This window comes from Physella acuta, unplaced genomic scaffold (genome assembly GCF_028476545.2).
Source record: "Physella acuta isolate Inbredline_101_S28 unplaced genomic scaffold, ASM2847654v3 ptg000481l, whole genome shotgun sequence".
Classification (NCBI taxonomy): Eukaryota; Metazoa; Mollusca; class Gastropoda; family Physidae; genus Physella; species Physella acuta.
This window is the reverse complement of record NW_026732000.1, coordinates 86,043-94,589: the sequence shown is the minus strand read 5'-3', so window position 1 is coordinate 94,589 and position 8,547 is coordinate 86,043.

Below are 8,547 nucleotides of genomic sequence, written 5' to 3'. Positions count from 1 at the left end.
GGACTCGTGTAAATTAGTAAACGTTTCGTATCTATTGTGTCATTAGGTTTGAGTTATTTACCTGAGTTTACCGATTATGTAAAGTTTATCCAATGTAAACCTCTGATAAAATAGTGGTTTACTAGAATTGTCAGGCTAAACAGAGAAATAACTTAACTTTTTTAACAGGATACGATCTCGAGTTATCTTTTCAACAGCGCTTGTCAACAGGAAACTCGTTTATTTTTAGTTTTAAGAGTTTTTTTTTTTTACTATAGGCCTTTATCAAGAAAACGATGCATATAATTTTATATTAGGTTCTGTCGCTCAGAGGTTCTACACCTTTTGCCCGCCATAGGGTACCTAATGCTATGTTTTACGTAAAAAACTAAAACTGAATCACAGTTTCTCTTACCCAACTATTATTTGAGGCCTCGACTCATATCAACTTGTTCAGTGATCTCTTATGTAAATATGTTGCTGTTATTTTCTAAGGTATCAAAAAGTAACAGGCATGAGAAACTCACACGCACATGTGAACGTCTACAAACAACACAATGGGCAACATAAATTATTGAAAACAAGACTTACAATGTGGTATGTGTTATAATTATTCGATGTAAATCATTTCTTTTCTCCTGTTGTAAAACATTTGTTTTCTCAAAGTGTCTTTTATCAAATTACATGCAGTGAAGTTAGAACATCACTTTTATTTTTACTATTTTGTGATGTTATAAAACACAATTACAATCGTTAATTATTTTTCGAATGAAAATATTTATACAACCTACTCCGAAATAATTAAAAAAACATTTTATTGCAGCAAATATGGACAGATCCTCTCTTAGGCTGTGCAATAAAACTATAAAAGATATCAAAATAAAAAAAATGGACGGTCTTCAAAGCGCCAAAATGTCTCGATGAAGTTGTTGTCCATTAATTTTTTTAAAAATTTATTTAAATAGGAATAAACGGCAAGAACTTTATTCGTTGTAGATGTCACATCACAAATTATAGGAACTAGCATTCCCTAGACTTCGGTTCCATGCCACTCGTCTTGTAGTTTTGAGACGATTTTATAATTCCTCACATTGAGGACCACTCCAACAAGTCTATATGTGTACGTCTACTAATTTAAATTGTATCCTGGTGTTAGTGTATCTAAAAATAGAAATGAAAAACCAGCAATTCACGTCTACCATATGGACGGATGAAACCACTTATGTGCGACTGGTATGTAGTAGGGTCTGCTTAATTTGATTCATTCGTTTTTATTAACACACTGGCCAAGTCCCTGAATTGAGATTGATTTACAAAGGTAGGCTAAATATGTTTTAAAAATTGTATTTAATCTTAATTTAAAGTTAAAAGCGATTAATTTTTCCCTAAGTAATTTGCCTGTATTTTTGTTTTGCTAAAAATTATTTCAAGGAAACTATAAGCATATTTAATGTAATCCGCTACGATATCACATTATAAATTACATGTGTTATACACAAACTGCATATGTTATTCTCATTTATGCAGTGTGTTATTCTCATTTATTTATAACATTTCAAGAAACTTACACAATTTGTAATTCTATATTCTTATATAAAGTTAGATCAATTTCATTATACTTCTAAAAAAAGTATCAATATAATTTTAATGTATTTGTTTGATTCTGAAATGCTAATATGTTCAACAATAAAGCGTTTCAATAGGCCTACTTCTTTTCCATGTTCGCTAAATTACATGTGTTATACACACACTGCATATGTTATTCTTATTTACGAGAAAAATGGCCCGTTGAGGAAGGATACACCGGGCGCTAGGTTGATAGTGCTGTCTCTTTTCTCTAAACTAAAACCAACACCCCCCCCCACAACACCCCCACCCCCACCCCCCCCCAAAACACACCACCCCCCACCCCCAAACCCCCCCCCCACCCCCACCCCCCCCACCCCCACCCCCCAAAAAACATGTCTACCGTCCCATTCAACGAAATATAATTATATACTTTTTCCAGTGTCCGCCCCCCTTCCCGAAAATTCTACCCCCGCCCCCGAAAATTTCAATTACCCCCACCCCTCTCCGCGGAGGAAAAAGTCTGAAAGAAACACTGGTGTCGCGCTTAGCCACTACCCGAAGAATTGCATTAAAGAAATTGCAAGAAAACCACTTTTTAGATTAGACACATTAATTAGGCGGTAATTTTATTATAGAGTATCGATGAAGAAATTTCTTTTGAGTTGGGGAGGGGGGGGGGGCTCAGACGTTCTTACGCGTGGGGTGGGGCTTCGCCCCTACCCGAAGAATTGTATGCAAAAAACTCTTCACGCAAACCATTTAGATTAGACAACATTTCCTTTTTATTCAATGTTTACGCAATAATCAATGACGTCATTATATTACTGTGTGCACTTTCCGCCTTGAGATTATTTTCAACTTTATGCTAAATGTGTTGACGTCATACTTCGTTTTTCGAAATACTGTGCATGTTTTTAATTTCCTTGTTTTCTCTAGAGCGTTCTTGTCAGACAGAGCGTTCTTGTCAGACAGATAGATAGATAGATACACAGACAGCGAAACTATTATTATAGACGAGAAAAATGGCCCGTTGAGGAAGGATACACCGGGCGCTAGGTTGATAGTGCTGTCTCTTTTCTCTAAACTAAAACAACCCACCCCCCCACACACACCACCCCCCACCCCCACCCCTCCCACCCCCACCCACTCACACACCACCCCCCCCAACCCGACCCACCCACCCCCACCCCACCCCCACCCCCCCACCCCCAAAAAAACATGTCTACCGTCCCATTGACGAAATATAATTATATACTTTTTCCAGTGTCCGCCCCCTCCCCGAAAATTCTACCCCCGCCCCAGAAAATTTCAAGTACCCCCACCCCTCTCCGGGGAGGAAAAAGTCTGAAAGAAACACTGGTGTCGCGCTTAGCCACTACGCGAAGAATTGCATTAAAGAAATTGCGAGAAAACCACTTTTTAGATTAGACACATTAATTAGGCGGTAATTTTATTATAGAGTATCGATGAGGAAACCACCCCACCCCACCCCACACCCCCTACCCCCCCACCCCCCACTCCCAAAAAAATCATGTCTACCGTCCCATTCAACGAAATATAATTATATACTTTTTCCAGTGTCCGCCCCCCTTCCCGAAAATTCTACCCCCGCCCCCGAAAATTTTAATTACCCCCACCCCTCTCCGGGGAGCAAAAAGTCTGAAAGAAACACTGGTGTCGCGCTTAGCCACTACCCGAAGAATTGCATTAAAGAAATTGCAAGAAAACCACTTTTTAGATTAGACACATTAATTAGGCGGTAATTTTATTATAGAGTATCGATGAAGAAATTTCTTTTGAGTTGGGGAGGGGGGGGGGGGGCTCAGACGTTGTTACGCGTGGGGTGGGGCTTCGCCCCTACCCGAAGAATTGTATGCAAGAAACTCTTCACGCAAACCATTTAGATTAGACAACATTTCCTTTTTATTCAATGTTTACGCGATAATCAATGACGTCATTATATTACTGTGTGCACTCTCTGGTTTGAGATTATGTTCTACTCTATGCTAAATGTGACCGCGTCATACTTCGTCTTTCGTTTCACTGTGAGAGTTTTTAATTTCCTTGTGTTTTCTCTAGAGCGTTCTTGTCAGACAGATAGATAGATAGATAGATAGATACATAGAGAGACAGCGAAACTATTATATAGAATTTATAACATTTCAAGAAACTTACACAATTTGTAATTCTATATTCTTATATAAAGTTAGATCAATTTCATTATACTTCTAAAAAAAGTATCGATATAATTTTAATGTATTTGTTTTATTCTGAAATGCTAATATGTTTAGCAATAAGGCGTTTCAATAGGCCTACTTCTTTTCCATGTTCGCTAAATGAACGTGTAAAAAATAATCATGCAGAATTATGTAAAATTTTACAGAGAGTTTGTTAAATGCAAAATAAAAAGAATAAACCGTTTGTAAAGTTATTGTTATGTTTACTATTCATTCTAGCTCTGTGATTCAAGTCTAGCAAACGGGAATAGTTCTTCCAAATCATTTATAATATCTTGTGTTAACCGTTTTGGAGTATATTAAAAGTTTATGAAAGTTGAGGCTGTGACGTTAGCGCATGCATCCGCTTGATTGAGTTGGCATTATCTAGAGTAAAAAAGTTCGATATGGTGAAGGTTTTCGATCATCGTATCGTAGCTTTTAATAGTTGTATATGTCGCAATAGTAATGTTGCATTTTTGTCTCGCTTAATAAGTCGGTTTTGTTACGTCATTTTACTTACGTCGTATTAGGTGTGTCGCATTGGTTATGCCATACGTCCTGTATCGCATTGCATGTGTCCAATTAATTTTCTTCTGGCATAAAACCTTTTTATTATTAAGTCAACAAATTTGTTCTAAAAATCAGCACTTATTGATCAACAGTGGTGAGACATTTTAAAAATATTTTTAAATAAAAAATTATTTTGCATAACATATTTACGGAAACTGAACAAGTCGGCTTTCTTATATTGTTTATTTTCACATTTCTACATGCAGTAGCCGAATTTTTTTGTACTGTTAACTAGTGGTGTAGATTGACCGTTGATTTAGAAAAGTAGTACCCCCGATCCTCTCTACCCAAATGAACCGACTCCACGTGGTGAGACAGAAATTGTGGAAACTCGGCTCGCACAATACTACAGAGGCGCAGACGGAAGCCCCTTATTCGATTTACTTATTGAAAAATATAACATCATAATTTTTTTCTTCAAACTTAACCTATTTAATTATCAAATTTAGAATGTTTAAAAAAATAATTTATAAAATACTAAGTGACTTTTCGAAATTTTTCTATAATTGCAAACCTACCGAAACACTATTCCGCACCTTTACCGCTGGTAAAGATTCCTTGTGGATGGTCATAGACTGATGACTTACGAAACTAAAAGATAACCAGACAACATAAACTCCCCGTGGACTCGAATATAATGTCTAGGGTAAAAACACACACTAAGAACTTCTGCAACTAATAATACTTTTAATCAATCTTCAACCTTCTGATATGTGTACAAGTCTAACTAATAAACAGCTGGGTAAAATCAAGAGAAATATACACAATATGAAAGACCCAACTTACGGGTTTAAGAATAACACACTGAAACTACTAACATTTGATACAGTACCTAAATAATCAACACAACCTACACGTTATTAAAATGAGACACAGAAAAATACTGAATTCACTGTACTTAGAGATAATTGCTGCTTAAACTAGAAAAATACAACATTGCGTCGTACGTGGCTCTCTCTCACCGTAGATGTCACCTGGGCTCCCGTGCGAGGAAAATTCCTGCCTTATATACGACTCCAAAATTATGGGATATCGATCTCAATTTTAAGGACCATTGGGAGGAAGTAGCCAAAGCACGAGCCACACGGACTCAGTGTTGAATACTATCACATGAGCGTGATGGAAAATTTCTCTAGTTTGAACAACAGACCACTCAATGCAAATTAAATAATCATAAAATCAAACAATTAAAAAAGAAGACCTAAGTAGGTCACAACACGTTAAATAGAATTGACAATCCATGATAGTACGAAATAAAACAGTCCTTTAAAAAGTAACACGAATCACAAAAATAATTCCATTGTATGTTAAAACTGGAAGATCTGTGAAGAGTATTATTTTGAACATTACTATTATAGTTGGATCTTAATATAAACTAGACCACCCGTAATCCTTTTGAAAACTGTGGGTTTCGGGAGTCATCCATAAATTACATCACATATATCATTTATCGTTACAAAAGAACCAGACCCCACATTCCAAAGGCGTCACACATCAGACATTTTTTCTTTTAAAAACACTGATTTCGGCTGAGCATGGGTCTGACCACATTATCCCTTCATATGACGACTTTACGGGTGAACTCTGCACCTACCCAATTCTACTTCACCTGCCCAGTGTCCCGCCAAGTCTCAGACAACATGTTTTTATCGCTTTAAAAAAAAAGATGTCGGCCGAGCATGGCTCTGACCACGAAATCCGTTCATATGCTGAGGACACAGAAACAGGTGAACTCTACTTCATCTGCCCTGTATCCCGCCAAGTTCCGATAGGCAACTTTATCATTTACATCTAAAGAAATTTTTTTAAAAAATAATTAATCTTGTCAAGATGTGTCTCGAATTCGTGCCACCCGCATGGAAACTTATAACAATAGCACGTTAGCTATCTAGGCTCTTAAAATCGGTCATATGTTTATTTCTATATTTTACTTTTGGTCTGCGTAAGAAACTTCAATTACGTGAATAGACCTTAGTATTATTTCAAATTAAATTTTATCCCAAATTAGCCAATTCCATAGTTAAACAAACAAAGATTTATATAAAGTAATTAAGGCCTGAAATAGTTTAGTATATAGGTTTTAGATCTAGAAAGGGCTAGATTTAGATTCAAGATGTAGAATTTAAGTTAATTCTAGATTACGTTAGTTAAGACTAGTTTTTCCGTAACTGTAGACCCAGATTCTAGATCTAGAAACTAGATATTGATAAATCCCATGATCATTGAAGCTAAAAAAGTGAAGATTTATGTCAAAAATTTAAGGACACAAATAGTTTAATTAAGAAACTCAATGATTTATTGTGTTTTAATATCTTTTTTTAACTAATTGATTTTAGTTTGACTTAGATTATAGATTTTAGATCTAGGATTGACTTACTTTCTTTTCGTCCGATAGCTGATCGGTAGATCTATAGAAATTGATTGTATACTTAATTTAGAAGAGCTGTTTATTATAGTGTTAGAACATTATAAAAATAACTAACGGACGTATCTTTAAAGCTATAGCCCACATACAATCTATATATATATAATTCTCTTCTGGGAGACGCTAGAAAACAAGCTGTAAACGCGCTCCATACCATCCCCACCCCTACATGGTCTTAGTGAGCTGTGGATCACGCTATGTTTACCTTCGTGGAGTCGGGTTTAGTGACGGCTATTAGGGGCAGATAATTTAGTTTGAAACGATTTTAAACGTTGGGGGGGGGGGGGGGGGGTGAAGGAAAGGGGGGGGGGGTTATGGTCCTTAACGAGCTACTTCTAGTGTTTTACCTCTTTAAGACCGTAACGACCCTCCCAGCGTCCGATAAAATTTTCTGTATTCATTATTTTTCGGAATCCAAGTTTTTAATCGTAAATCTAGGTCATGATAACGCTAGAGCGGCCATTTTTCGTTGTATTTACTTCTTGTAGTTTTCTCGTTAGATCGATTTTGTATTTTATAGAATTTTTTTTGTAAAACAACTCGAAAAACGGCATTTTTTAACACTGCGGAATGCCGTTCAGCGGCCGCGTCTAAACGTTTACGTCGCCGCATTACAAAATTAACGAAAATTAAAGTATTTATACTAAGACTAATCCAATCCATGATTTTTGTAGATAAATGGACGTACTTTCGTTTTCTATGAATACAAACTCATGAAAATTAATTCTTATTATCAATTTTCCCGTCAAAAGCGTAATTTTTGCACGAAAAAATCAACTCTTTATTTTTTTCTTCTTTAAAACTAAGAAATTATCTTTCTTCAATAAACAAATAATTCCTTAAAGTTTATATCAGTGTGTAGGGTATTCAATTACGATTATTTTTTTATCAATAATGTGTGGGGCTTAAATTAACGGGTAAAAAGATATGGTTCATTTAGCCGCAGGGGTACTGAAAAAAAATGAGTGAAAAAAATTAATTCCGGTAAAACGTGAAAATAATTACGGGCTTAAAGAGTTACAGAAATATTTTCAGTGTCAGCGTTGGTACTGTCGAATTCACAAATTATGAATTACTGAAAAGTAGGAAAAAACAACAACTAAATAGCGGCATATGTTATGTCGCGGGCCGGCTCGTTAGCTTTATAATGCGTTAAACTTTTGAATGGGCAACATAATCTTCGACGGGAACCGCCATTAATGTTATCAAAACTAAATAAATCATGTGATGTCACTATAAGTAAAATCATTGTTCTGAACTTTTATAATTCATGTGGTTAATCTACCAATGAATATATCAATACAATAATTAACGTCTTTAAATTAATTTGTGATTAACAGATTGGTCAAAAAGAACATTGTTCTCTACCTAAATACGTGTTTTACATATCTACGCATAGTGTAGATTCGCTCCTGTAACCAAAGAGATCAACGAGAAAAAAATATTTAAAAAAAACTAATAAATATACAAACATGTAAACAAACTTAGATAACACAGATCGCAATCTAATTAAAACCAGGTTTTTCTATTTATTTTTATTGTTTTATTCCCTTGGTAGGACGTAAAATGAATTTCTTCATATTCTTGGATTTTAAGACTGCCCGGTTGCTTTATTAAATGTGTGCTTCTGCATTTGTTTCCACCATTTTTCAATAAAATTAAATAAATAGGTTCACCATGATCAGTTTTTGTCTCAGAAAAAGTACTCTTTAAATTTTACAAATATTGCACTATATTCTTAAAAAGTTGTAAGCGAAAGCGAACTGGGGGACATTGGTTTTTAAA